This window comes from Zeugodacus cucurbitae, chromosome 4, assembly GCF_028554725.1.
Source record: "Zeugodacus cucurbitae isolate PBARC_wt_2022May chromosome 4, idZeuCucr1.2, whole genome shotgun sequence".
NCBI classification, from domain to species: domain Eukaryota; kingdom Metazoa; phylum Arthropoda; class Insecta; order Diptera; family Tephritidae; genus Zeugodacus; species Zeugodacus cucurbitae.
Window position 1 is genome coordinate 71,930,694 of NC_071669.1, and position 15,366 is coordinate 71,946,059.

The 15,366-nt window shown below is 37.3% G+C and overlaps 1 pseudogene across 1 annotated transcript; it reads right to left on the reverse strand.

Moving 5' to 3' along the window:
• Window positions 1-1,783: 1,783 nt before the first annotated feature.
• On the reverse strand, window positions 1,784-3,297 carry LOC105214898 (odorant receptor 67d-like; annotated as a pseudogene). The gene is made up of 4 exons (XR_008470920.1): window positions 2,541-3,297; window positions 2,282-2,471; window positions 2,041-2,196; window positions 1,784-1,980 (listed from the first exon to the last, which is right to left on the reverse strand). The product of XR_008470920.1 is annotated as an odorant receptor 67d-like (transcript).
• Window positions 3,298-15,366: the final 12,069 nt, after the last annotated feature.

Below are 15,366 nucleotides of genomic sequence, written 5' to 3' on the forward strand. Positions count from 1 at the left end.
TTTTACCGAATCTCCACAATCTCATAGGTTTACTACATACATTTTTTTACATTTGGCAGGATCACGTGAAGTAAAATGTATTCACTTTTTGAGGTGTTAATTAAGTTCAACTTTGAGATATATTTTTTTCAAGTGACGAAAAGCTGGGTTTCATGAGAGGGTAGGGTTTGGGACAGATTATCCAGTGGATTACTCCAGATCCATATATAATACTAAATATAATAATTTTCGTTATATCTCAAAATTACAGCTAATATAAACGGGCAGTAACTTGTATACACTTACATATTAGAATATGAAGAAAATTTTATGAAATTAGAGCGGAAGTACAGGAAGTACAAAGCACAGGAAATGAGGTGTGAGAGAATTGGGTCGATCGATTATTCACTATGTAAACGCCATGAATTTGATTAAAGTATAAGAAATTAACACGCAATTTTCTACCTGCCTGTGATAGCGCCTAAAACTAGACTATGAACATGGCACCAGCAGCGATGTGGCATGTATAACGGTGTTACATAAAATGTTTTATATTGAGTTCACGTAGTGCCCACTTATATAATTCATAAGGCAATAAAGTATGTGTACAAAATATATGTATGTTTAGGGTCCATAAAACCCAACTTACTTACTTATGGTACCAATATGGGTATACAATAATATATTTATATACACGATCGAGTTTCTAATTAGCACACTATGTAGGAATGTGTCTCTGTATCCACTGAGTTTCATTTATAAATATTAAGAATTAATTTCGTTGCTGAAATCAAGTGATTTTCAAGTATGATTTACAATGTATCCGAATCCGGTTGCAATAATAATCGTATTAAAAATTTCAGATATTTACTAAGAGTTCCCATATCTGTATATATGTATATGTATATATTCCATCGAGATATTCATGTCAAGTGATTGACAAGCGCGATGATGTTGAATATGAGGGTTGCAGCCTTGGCTCGGTTCGTCTAAGTTATCTCCATAGTGAAATCACTTCAAACGCTCAACTTTTCCGCTTTTCACACACACACACACCCATTTACTTTGACATTGCTGAGTTAAATATTTTAACGATTAATATTAATGATTTAATTTTGCCAATCACTTCCTCATTTTGTGGGAACTTACATATTTGATGCGAGGAGGAATTAAAATAAATGTATAAACGCTGGAAGTTTATTTAAACTGCTCGTTAAAACTGTTTATTAAACATTTCTTAACAATTTTTAGTTTCATAATTAGTCTTAGATTTTGATTAGAACATAACAGAAAATTTCGGTTTAATGCTTTATCCCTCTAGAAGAAGAGTAACTTGTCTTGTACTAAATGTTTTTAAATAAGGAAATGCAAGAGATTACTGTTAACTTTCTCAAACTCTAGTTCTTCCATTGTTTTTTCTTTTGTAATTCTCCCAATAAATGGTTATGTAATCAATCACCATTTTATTACTGATCTTAATGTTCGTTAAAGCGGAACAGTAATATGCATCTAACCGACAGGCTGTTCTGTTACAAAATAATTCACAAAAAGCGAATAAAAGCGAATCTGATAATGAAATAGCTTGATGCGATGGTATGATCTGAACCGATTGCGTAGACCGAGTAATTTTACTCACATAAGCGCCGGTATGTAGACAATACTTGTATGACTGCTTATTGTTTGAGGACCCACCAATGTAGAACTCTTTAAAATAAAACTCTTCCAAATAAACTGAAAATGTAACTTAAATCAAAAGACATAATTGAGATCGTGGTCTACGTTTATTTATTCATATTTTATAATTCTTCAAAATGAGCACTAAAGAACCCATTTCGAAGAATCAAATAGTGCAACTAATCGAAATCAAGTGCTGTCTACTTGTGAATATTTATATTTGTTTAAATAATGTATATCTTTTGAATGTGGTTATTTTTATCTTCATGGTTCCTCAGCCATAACTTGCAACATCATTGTGAATATGCCATACATAGATTTTGTTATCTGAAATTAAGCAAGTCTAGTAATAATATTTGCATTGTGAACTTTAGAGCTCATAGCTACTTGTAGAGCAGTTTCTACGGACAGTGGCAAGACGCCGGCGATTTTGATCTCGCTGGGATTTTGTGATTTCATTAAAATTAGTATCATCATTTTCTGCTTCTTAATATCCAATTCGTACCAGTTTATGTTGTAGAGTTCTTCAAAGAATGTCTCGCTCTTTAATTTGTATAATTTAGTCAAAATTAGAAAATATTGAATTTATATTATTTCATTTCATCGGTCATCGGCTCTGGTCACTTACACTTGTTTGTATTCTCGTGCCAATAATACAGTAGAGGTAAAGTCCACAGAGTGCTACCAAAATGTATAAATACGCACCAGGCCAGTCGCCCATAAGTATGATATACATGGTGCAGATAATCGAGATGCCCGATGTCAGGATTTGCATAGTGATTATGTAATAGAATATATCATTGCAACGATTATTGAAGCTGTAATTGCAATGATTATGTAATATTTGAGAAGTTTTGAAAATCAGCACAAACTTAAACAATTCTTACTCCATGTAGTATTGATGCCATTCAATAATATTGATTAATAGACTTTCAGTATTATCGTCCTTTTGAGCGGCGGCTACGTTAAGCTCTTCGACTTTTAATATCAATATGTCGCGAAACAATTCCGGCTGCCCTAGGTAAATCAGAAAAAATAAATCTCCGCCAAAGAGGCCAAAAGAGCCAGCCAGAAAAACCACCATATGTACAGCCGTTGTCAATAGATAACCAAAAGACGTATCTGCATCAACGCCAGGTATGAAGAATTGCATTATATACATTTTTTTATCGCTTGTGAGCATCATAACGGATGTAAGCAGTATGATTCCAGCAGCGTTAGCAGCGTAAATGTGTCCTACCATTTTAATCACTTGCCGCACACGGTCGCAACTCTCATTCAAAACCTTACAATAACTCTGCCCCTTGGACTCATATGTACGATAAATTTCTTCTAACTCCAAACGCATGGAAGAGACATCCTTGGTGCGAAATATTCCCGAAATAAGTTTAGTACAACCTTGCAATCCACTGCCCATCATACACGATGCCTCTAGCAATACTGTCCAGTCCTCCGAAAAGACACTTGCGACTGTGGTCGCGGTGAAGATGAAGTAAATCACAATGCAGAGTATCAAAATAACGGTGATGATGTTGACACGATAATTCACATCGGAGACATCGGCCCAACTAAGCTGGAAATCAAGCGTACCATCTTGATCAGCTTCGCAAAGGAATCAGTAGGGCGCACTCGTTCAGCAGTCATTCCGCGGACGTAATAAAATGAAATTTTCACAAATATCCAATAGCATTTGACTTTGAAATGCGATTCCACGACGATATATATGGATATATTCGTGAGAAAGCCCATTTTACGCGTCAAAACAAATAATTAAGCTGCCAGAGGTAATAATCGCCTGTTATTAAATAATCCTTAGCGGACAGCGTGTGAATTTCGTACACCTCAGATGCGAGTTAAAGCACTGTGGGTCGTGTTCTGGTAAAGACGGACAATTGTATTTAAGGCACACAAATATGAAATGTAATATTTTCCAAATATGCTGTGAAAGCTCCCAAAATTTCGTTCCAGTTTTCCCTAAAAAATGAATGCTCTTTCAAAAAATTTATAAGGCGTCAATTAACTACATTTTATTTAATTTTTAACTTTTGTATCTTACTTTATTTTGAGCCGTGTAACCAAAATCTCTAAAATCTACAAAATATCGAATAAGAATCAAAACATTGCCAGAAACACCTGCTGCCACATGAAATCACTACTTATTGTAAAGATGCTAGCACGTACACGAAGAAAGATATCTCAAAATGCACCTTTGGCAGTCGAAACACACACATGCGAGCACAGCCACCACGCACATTTCCGTCTGCACCAATGTATGCCGAAACTCCTGCCTTTTTAACATATCATTACCATTTTATCACTTTGATCAGTGCTGCCGATGCACATACGTACAGATATATCTACATATCTCGCATTACCAAATCAATCCGTTTTTATTTCAAATAGGATTTTTCTACCCTAGCTCTTGCCGTATACACACACGATACACTGGGCACGTGTATAATGGATATCGAGCGCGTATGCTTATTATTCTACGCGCTCAAATGTGTTTATTGGTTTTCCTTCCTACCGTAGAACGTGCCAATATACATTCTTCTACTTCGTCTTCTGTGTCTTCATGTGGCAAGCGGTTAAGAATCTCAGCTCCGTGGGGCGGGTAGTCATATGAGTAGATGGATAAATACAGCTGGTAAGCCGCTCGGTCGGCTATGGGTTCTGTACACACTTCCACTGAAAATTACCTACTCACTTAGTTGTGAATGCATTTCTTTGGCGAAAAGCTGCAAATGTTGGCGAATAAATCGATCTTTATTGGAAGGCGCGACATGGCAAGATGTTTAAAATTTGAGTGCCAAATTGAGAGGGCGTGCACGGTGGTGGTGTCGCGGTGGGCGTTATGCCTTTCCGAGCAGTTGGGATTTTGTTTTACTACTTTTCGCCGAAAATTGTTCAAATTTAATATATGAAGTGCCATAATTCGGAGCAATTAGCTCTGTCTGGTAGTGTGGGTATTTATTAGAGTTCTTGTATCATACGACATATACAACAGATGTGCTGATCAGGAGATTCGTATTCCATGGATAATATAATTATGTTTTCATTTATGGATACATATAAATTGCAAATATTTATTGTTACAGCAACCTAAATGTAGACAACATTTTTCAGCGTCTGACTTTTGAATTTTAATACTAGATTTACGGAATCGGATACCTATTTTTACTGAAGTGAGGTGTGGAAATAGGTATACCACATTCGGTAATGTAAAATAAAGGGGTCTGCGGGGAAGATGCACGTTCATATATTTCAAAACTCAGACCGTAAATCTAGTGTTAAACGTTGCCTTTAGGGTCTGTGACATATCCGATATTCAAATCGTAAGTAAAATTTTATATTATGTTCTTACAAATTTAATAATATTGGAATAATATTTTTTAGATTAAATTTTTTTCATAATTTTGAATAATAAGCAGCAGCAATTATCTTAGATGTGTATTTAAATGGCATCACATCTCTTGGCACGCGCCATCAAGGTTAGTTTATCCAGCAAACAATTGAAGCAGCTTCAAAATGAGATATCACAGATGAAATCCACAAAAATAAGAACAAAAGCAGGACCCGAGCCGGAGGTTTGCATGCACAAAAGAACGCAAACAGAGGGGCACAGAGCAAATATTCATATTTTGAGCGTAAACATGCAAATAAACCACTGATATCAGCAGCTGAAATGCGCGACACGAGCACCAGATCAAACAAAAGCTGCAATCTGATACCGTTCAGAGGGGGGAACGCAGCCAAATGCGCTCTTTGCTTTTGCACTGCGGATGGAGATTACGCCGAAGATGCGATGTGCTAGTGTGCAGATACCGCGGTGGCAGTCGGTGTTGCCGGCACATCCGGCATGTGCAAAATGCACCAGCTTGCGCTAAGTGGCAACACCGGCACACACTAGAGCACACAAACTATACATGCGGCGAGTACATTGATTCAATTTGCTCGCGCTGTCGAAAGCCTTTGAATTAAGGCGGGCGTTTAATTGCATTTAAAGCAACGGATTTCGGAGCTGACGTTGCCACCGCGCACACTTCTCCACACTAACACATACGAGTATGCGAGGCATACTCAAAGCGAGGCGCTGCTGTCGGCAGATGCGAGCTCTGGCACATTGCTAGCGCAGAGCTGCGCTCGGATGCACACTCGGTTGCTAACATATGTATGAGAGGGGATATTAAGAGGCGTTTGCTTGTTTTCAGCGTGTTGCCATTGTCTTGGAATGCATGCTTAAGACGCTTCATCCTTATCAACGGCGTAAATGCGTTCTTGAGTTCAGCACTTGAGTTGACAAAGCGCTTTGCTGCTACGCTTCGGTGTGTACTCGTATGTATGTTGCTTTACCGTTTCAGCGCATCGGGCAAGGTTAAACGGAGTATACAAGTGGCCGATTATGCGGATGAGATGAGAAAGTGATAGCGGAACTGAGTCAGAAGAGCGTTGAGGCACGTGCGCTTGCATAGTTAACAATTTGATTGTTTGTTCCATCTGCTGTTTTGTTGTTGCTTTCATTAAACGATACGTTCATGCATGCGTTCCTTGGTAATCCCCAAGCATATGCATCGATAAACATGTTGTTGTCTTCCAGTGTGTTTGTGGAACAATTTGGTCTTTAGTTGGAAGGAGTGCTGTTGCTTGCAGATTGCTGTGCGCAAGAGTGTCCTGTGATTATTATATATATATTACTTTTATTTTCGTGGTTTATATATTTATAAGATAATTAATTATGGATCGAAAAATTTCCCAAATACTCTCCATAGAGAAACTAGGGAGAGTCAAAGTCTCTCCGAAACCTTCTCTGACCTCACTAAAATTATTTTATTCCATCCTCAAAAGTGTCTTAGATTCTTGTATGGTGTCCTCCTCGCTCGTTCCTCTGTGGAGCGTAAGCGGTCCTTTCAACTGCTTTCTCTGTGCAAGGTCCATCTCAGCGCCATCATGGGTGTACTTACAGGACATTGTCCAATGGGTACCCATGCGGTGAGACTTGGGATCGTGGCAGATGCAAGTTGCCAAAGCTATATGGAGGAAGGCGAGATCGAATCATCTAAGCATTTCTTTCTACATTGTCCAGGTTTTGCCAGACTGAGGTTGAAACACCTCGGAAGCCCTTTTTTCGGCGATCCCAGCGAATTGGCTAGAATCGATATTAGCCGTCTTAAGAAATTTGTAACGGATTCCAAGCGTTTTGCTGAATCTTAAAGGTCTTTGATCAACAGGGAGTTTTATTGGTACCACAAAGGATATCGCCAGGCTGTCTAAGTGAGATCTTCTGTTTTTTGCAGACATCTGCCTACAAACCTAACCGAGGAGGTTAGGTCTCGAGTATATCGTTAATTCTACCCTCATTGAATTCATACACAGATAATTAAGAAAAAACTTATTTAGTTCAATAACAGTTGAAGAAAGTGTCGTCTACATGCCATAAGTTTAGAGAAAGAGACAAATGTGTTCCAAAATCATACTTTTCCTGAAGATTTAATAAAGTTCGAATTTTCCATGGATCTCCTTCAGCAATGTAATCTTTAACGAGACTTCAATGAGAGGATAAACTCAAAGCGAGCAAACTTTCACTCGGAAGAAACGAACTCTTCTCCACACTCACATCTAACCACTTTGAAATCACCGTATTTAACCTTAGACCCAGGATCAGGACATTCAATACATTCAGTGCAATCAAATAAACAAAAGGAAAACAAAATACCAATAACAACAACAACAACACACATAAAGATTATAAGTACGCCAAATGGAGGGCACAGACACTCACATACTCACATGTACGCATGCCATATTGAAAGGCTGACGGCAACACGCGTGCGGTTAATATAAAACATCTGCCCCGGTGCACATGCCCCCGCCGCACAGGACAAACCGGAACAACGGTATCTCGGCTTGGTGGCGATGCGACATGCCAGAACATCACAACATAATGAATTCAAGCACCAACACAAGCGTATAAATAATGAATATGCCAGAGAGTGTGTGTGTGGACTTCCTTTAATTTGTTTGTTTGCGCTTTGTGTTCATGTATCGTCCATCAGCAATGCCAGCGAACATTTTCATTTTGGCACACGGTGACATGTGCAACACGGAGAATAATTGTATTGCAATTAAAGGATACTTTTGCACCGCTGACAGCGACATATGGTCTCGAAGAGTAATAATAACAAAAACAAAAAACAAGTCGGTTACCGAGAATTGCTCGCTTGCTGATTGCCATTTACAAAATTATTTATGAAATTTGCACATTTGCACGAAGCAGCGAAGGGTTGATGGCCAAGGAGACACACCAATTAACGGGGGTGCGGAGTGGAATCATGCGCTGAATTCCTTTTGTCATAAACTGTATGTATGGAATGATGGGTCTCTGTGTCGATTTTGGCACGCTGTTGATTGATTAAGCCGCGCTGTCAATTTTTGTGGATTTGAAATATTTATAGCATGCCATGCGTGCAATTTTTGGCAGTAATTGAAATCCCGCTGAAAGAGTTCGCAATTGCCACAAGTTGCATATTGCTAAACTGAATGCCATATTTGTCATAAAGCAACTAATCCTGTCACTAATCCCTCATAATGCACTTAAATTATTACGCACATTAGTGTAACAAGGATTTGCGGCAACGTGTGTGGCATGCCACATTGAGAGTGAAAAAGTGAAATTACTGTCAGCATTACAGCACTTCAAGCATCATTTCCTCTTTAGCGGGCGTGGAGTTTGTTGTTAACCACTTTTCAATCCCTTAAAATCAACACAAACGGGGTGAGTGCCACAATGCCGATGATTAAACTCGAATTAACCCTTAATTTGGAACCGTTGAAGCGGTGGACAGGATAATGAGCTTCTAATGAAACTTAATACCTGAATATGATTAAAGATTACTTTTATTCAAGAATATTTAGTTTGGTTTTCTTTCGGCGTGGTGTCATTCCATTGGGACCATTTATAATAGTAATATTTTGTAAATTGGTCTGTAAAGCGCTTCTAAGTTTAACAGACCCGAAACATTCTAAAATTATATGGAACTATATTTAACTTGTATCTATAATGTAGTGGCCATCTCTTAGCCAGCAATTTCCAATGCAATACTGTTATGTAAGACAGTTCGAAGACGGATTGAAACTTGAAGAACCCGTTATTTATCGGATCACATCAAAGCACACACTAAAAATCGGTAATCTTGATCGGATATATTGAAATCAACATAATCCTTAGATATAATAAGAGTTTTGAAATCATACGTGGGTTAACCCTAGCCAACAAGTACTAAATTGAACTAAATAGACTTTTTAAAGTGAAGTACCCCATGTCGAACAAAACTAAATCAATATAAGCCTTTATTAATATAGAGTACGGAAGCATGTTCATAAGACTACACCTGATGAGGGAAGACTATGTGAGATATTGCATGACATATATAAATTGTGGATCGTTTTTCTTCTAAACATAAATCTTGATGTTTGATCACAAAATAATAAATATACTATAGTCAAAGCTGATTTGATCTCTTAGCTTAAGCTTGTACTCTTTCTAGATTATCTATGTCCCGTCTCCCATGCTATTACATTGTTCTAAGAAAATTGAAATTAATTTTAATATTTTCAAGAGTAAAATTTTCATAAAACTAATGAATTCGTAGGCATCCGGTAAATTTGAGCATTTCAGACTTTATCAGTTTAATACGTTATGTCAAGTACTAAATTTATAACTGTCTAAGTAATTAGTGTTAAGTACAAGAAAACATTTTCGAAAACAAAACAAAAAATCAAAGAAACACGCGGTACACATGTAGAAACATGACTTCTGCACCCCCATATTGCACCTTGACTTGTGGGTTATTTTTGGGTCATATGCAGAGACGGAGGTTATGCCACTTTAGAGCACGATTGCTTACACACACACACACACACGCATTTCCAACGAGATAAATGGTTACTTCCGAAATGAATGCCGAAGCATGGGCCGGGGCTAACAGCTACCGAAACAATACTTCCGTTCAAAATGATTTGAAAGAATTTGTAAGATTTTGATGCAACAAAAACAATGATGCGGCACAGAAAAGCAGAAATCACAAGATTGGCGTCTACGGCATGTGTAATTGAAGGAATGCAATGCTTCAGCGCAACTCAATGGAGAATGTCAGAATGAATGAAGAATTTAAGAAATTTCGAATTTTTCCGTATTTTTTGTTTTTGTTTTTTTTTTTTTTGTTTTTGTAATTCACTAAAATATTTTATTGAGCACTACATGTGCATGCATGCAATGCTTGAGGTTAAGAAAAAATTAAAAATGCTGACGCTCACAATGGCAGTGAGGCTGGAGCGTGTCCTTGCATCGTTGCGCCGGATATGTGCGCTGCCGTGCAGCCAGCTCATGCTCGTACGAGCCTAAACTGCAGGTTTAAGGATTACAAAGACTACTTTGTGGGCGATTGCATGCCATGAAAGAAAGAGTATGCGCGTGTGTGTGCATCTGTGTGCTTTGCCTTGCTCATCCTTCCTCGGAAGTGTGCGTGCCCTTTCTGCTATGAGGCAATTTATTGGGACCAGACACACACAAACACGCTCGCACACCCGCAAACCTCCCAGCATTCGCATGTGCTCAAATAGTTCCCAACATTACTTTTACTAAACTAACTCGACTTTCAATTGGAATTACGTATCAGCAGCACTTTGACTTAACAAGGACTCCAGCGCTGCACATTTGTACGGGCATTACCAGTGACTGGTACCTTCGCCCCGGTTCACATGTACTAAAATGTGCTGTGTATTGCGTTCGACATCCATAGAAATTAATGCCTTTTGACATGACTGCCGCTGCGCCACAATCCCCTCTGCCATAAAAGGATTTATGTCTGAATTCGTTCTTTGCCGTCGAACAATAATTTACTCCCAACAATAAGTATGAGTAATGTCTAATGATCGAATTGACGATGGTCGACAACAGGGGAGAGGGAGGGCAGTACGGCAGGGGTTGTTAAATTTTTGATGTTTGCCCTATCGTGTATCGTGTATAATATTCCCAATTTCGCTTTGAACGGCACTGCCTTGTGCGAATGCAAAGCTGGCGAATTATCTCCGCGCTGTGCGCGCCATCACGTCTACCGCAGTGAGAGTGGAGTGTTCACTTTCGATGAAACATCAGGACTCATTTGGTCTGTGTCCGTGTGTAATACACAACGTAGTTAATAAGTGTACTGTACTTTATGTGCTCTGTGCATTACTGGTTTATGCTCTGCCTTTTGACATAATGAATTTTGATCGCTGTGCCATTGAATGGACTAATAGTGATTGGAGCTGCATGCGGGCCAGCTCGAAAATCAGCCTTGCTACTCGCAAATATTTCTCTCTTGCGCTTACAACAACACACTCAGGTTACAAAACGAGCATTAACAGCAAGTGCCGTGCCGTGCGCTTCAACGAGCTCTTTTATTTTGCTTGCGTTTCTGGAATCAAATATCCGAACTAATAATTTTGTGTAAGCGCTCTTGTCTCGGTATAATTCATTTGTATATATATTGTACATACATCTTTAAAAGTGGGGGTATGGCAAAGTTGCCAGAAAATATAAATAATAAATTTAAAATACAGTGGAACTCCTCTAACTCGAATCACCATAATCCACAGGAAAATTTCGAGTTAGAGAGACTTCCGAGTTACAGAAGGTAATTTGTATGAATTTTGACTTCTATTGCAAATTCAATAGTTCGAATTATGGAGAACTTCGAGTTAGAGCAGTTCGAGTTATGGAAGTTCAACTGTATATAAATATTGGGAAAAAAATATATATATATGTATTAAAACTTTTGAGTTCTAAATACTCCATGAAAACCAATAAGCCGATTCGTCGAAAAAATAAAAATAAATCTACGGTTATTTTTAATGACGTAGCTATGTTTTGAAATTAACTTCGTCATAGCCAATCTAAGATCTATTTCGCACAGAAATTTTTTTTTCAATTTTTTATAGATCTGGATCGCCATAAAATTGTCCAAAGAGTAAAATATGCACTAACACAAAAGCCATGCTTTTCATTGAAGGTCTCTACCATGGGTCTGATAGTACTAATGCTCGAACGTATAATAGTTTTGCTATGGTGCTAAGGTGTCTAATTTATCCATTGAGGGAATCAAGCGAATACTTAACTTAAATAAAATTAAGTTTTATCCGCATTTTACGAATCACACTCTTCTTTTCCAGATAATAAGAAAGCATAGCAACACATGTCTGTGGAACACATTTTTAAGAGCTTTCAGAGTCACTTTAAACTTTTCAATTCGCTCATATGATCATATGTTCTTCAACTTCGATTAATAATCTTGATTATATGACTATAACTGATCTATATAATTCAGCGCAGCACTTTTAAGCTCTTGTCCATTTACAAAGCTTCAGTTAAACTGTTTTGGTATAAGTCTCTCAAATTATCGATATTGCTTTGGTGCTAGTTAATCTTAAACATTTCTACAACTTTCCAGCTATTTGGTAACCTCACAAGCATTTGTGGCTGTAGTTGCAAGTCAAGGTCCTTGACTGTTATTTGATGTCATTAACCATGAAATTAAGCTCTTCACTAAGCTCTTACACATATGTACACATAATACTTTAGCCTTCAATGGCTCAGCATGCGTTTGTTATTTAGTAGTTGAAAATGTATGGGAGATAAGTGCGTTGTCGGTATGTCTGCCGTTGCATTAGTAATGGCGACGGCACATCTACTTAATAGCACTACATTATATACTCATATATATACATATATATGTGCATTAAAGATGTTACAAATTTGCGCAAATTGTTGTGCGGAGCATTTTGGAAAGCTGAGCATTTGTTGGCCATTATGAGTAATGGGAAAATTGCTACCGCTGGCTTCTTGATTATCCATAATGCAATTATAATTAAATGATGAATTTTCATGAGCAGCGGCATTTCTTAGATTGCATGTTTTCTTGCTCAATTCAAAGACTGTGCCAAAGCTGCTATGCTAAGTACTTATGCATGTTATGCTGTTATTGCTGTTGCAAACAATAAATTAACTTGTAAATTAGTTAAATATTTAAAAGAGAGCAAAATCACGAAAACAATGTTAAATTGATTGATGGTCATATTGTGGCAGTATCTATTTAAATAGCTTTTAATTGACTTCTTCATGAAAACTACAATTTAATTTCAATTTAAAGCTTAGATCGCTGAGGTGTTTTTAGAAAAAAAAATTTCCCACAGCACCACGAAAACGCTTAAAATAGCACAGTTCCGTGGCTTTTTCTCGACATTCTGAAGTGTTTTCCCACAAATCAAATTCTATCAAAAGTGAACATGTGGCACTTTAAGGACGCAGGACGACACATGCCATTTGCTCCAGACCACACTGTTAACATCGATTATTCTTTTCGTCTGTAGTCTGAGCGCATCGAAATTGAATCAACAATTTCAACGTTAAATCGCCACTCCTAAGCATATATCAAGTAGATGCACTTAATTCTATATAATTATAACACATTTACATGATTTATATGTTCAACACGTTGCACTTAGGCGCCAAAGGGAACGGTGGCGCCCACAAAACTCAACACACGCCCCCCAAAGAAAGTAGAAGTGAACGCACAACCCTCAGCCTTATGGTCACGACTATTCAGAAGACACTTACCTTCATACCATATGCACAGCATTGAGTTGAAGGCGCTTACAAAAGGGAGTTTTACACTTTTTAACACATTTTTATCCACGACATGTCAACATTTTAATGCTCTCACACTAAGCGAATTAAATGGTTTGCCTAAAAAGGCTCCAGAGCATACTAAAAGATCTATCATCTACCGTGTCCACACACACACACACACGTTAGCGTCAGCGTGCTCACGCTCCTTCAGAGCACCGCAACGGTGGCAAGTGATGAGGGTACAAATTAAAATGGTATCCACGGTGTGCGCGCATGCGGTGTTCAATTTTTTCCCGCATTTCACAACCCCAATCGTTTAAATGAGGTCATACACATGGACACATATATGTACATTCATAATATGTTTGCTGCATTTAGATCTAATAGATATGCTAATGTACCTCTTAATGAATTGCTCTCGAAATTGTTGTATTTTTTTGTGAAAAAATATGTAAATATTTTTGAAATGCGCCGTTACTTCAAGTGTAAGGGATTGAAACTAGAAAGTGTATGCGCTTCGGAAATGCTAAGTATGTAATGAGAGCGATCTTTTATTCAAGTTCAAGCACTTAAGTAGCGCCAAAAGCTTGAGTCATCAATTAATCTTTGTTGAATTTATACATTTGAAACTGTTTTCCTTTAAATATATATATATGTATACATCATTATTATAAATTTTTATACACTCGCAACATAATGCACAGAATATAACAGTTTTATTCACCGAATGTTTGTTTGTAACACCAAAAACTAAAATAAAACAAATTGTATATGGCTTCGAGAAAGGATTGGCTTGATTTTGCACATTTTTGGCACAGAGGCACACTCTTTTAAGACAGATAACTCCAAAATGTATTCAGAAAACCTAAGCGATTATGGTAACTTTCGGTAAAAAAAAATTGCCACGGGCACCGAGGTCCCCATATTCGTTATTTGCCGCCTTGAAAATGTATCTTCCCATTTTGACAATTTTTAAATAATATCTCCCCCATCAATAATATTTTCGAAAATATACCAATGTATAGTTTGTTGCCGCACATCTTCCGCTTATTTTCAAATAATTGAATAATTGAAAATCGAAATTTTGAAAAAAAAAACGAAAATATAAAAATTCTGTCCGACCAACACCTTTCATACAAATTACAATAATATACACAGATTTTCGAATATCTTTATGAAACCTTCAGTGTTATCAACCTTATCACTTATAGTTTTTAAAACTTATAATTTAAACACATGTCCCCTTTCACGAAAATAGTCAAAAGTTCAATAGTATTAAATTTAGAGAATTTTAATCTCAACGTTTCGTGGCCCATAACTATGTATTAATTAAATCTACGGGACTTAAAACTATAGCAAACGGTAGCTGAAAGAATCTATTAACGAAATAAACTAAGTTTAATTTTAATGATTTTTTTGGAAAATTTTCACAGTTTTTATACATTTCAGAACATTTTTTAAACTTTATTCTTTTATATTTTTTTCTAGTATCAAGACCAAGTTTGACCTCCTGAAAAAAAGTAAAAAAAACTGATCCCACGTTCACTTAAAATGTAAATAAACCATACCTTACGTGACTCACACAAAATATAAACAAACCTTGCCTCACAAAACCCCCTAATATGTTAACAAAACTAACCTCAAGTGATCAAAATTTCGATTTTCAATTAAGGTCTTTATGTATAACTAGCCGACCGGCTTTAAACAAACATTTCAAAAGATGGAGATAGCGGAATAAAACTTTACACCAATATCGATACCGATTACAGGAAACAGAAGCCTCATAGCGGAAGCGGATATGATACATACCGACGTCTTCTATGAACAGAAAACATTTATGCTCAGGGCGACGCTGCTTCCGTGACTTCCGTTTCCTGTCCAATTTCCACTTCCGTAATTTTGACGTTCGCTCTATACCGAACATCCGTTTCCGGTAAAATATTTCCGGCTGTTTCATTTCCGGTTCCGGTACATCATTCACATATCTGGTTCCATCGGTTATCCCATATCTTGTTTTAGTTGGCTCATTCCGTTTCCGGATACCCCAC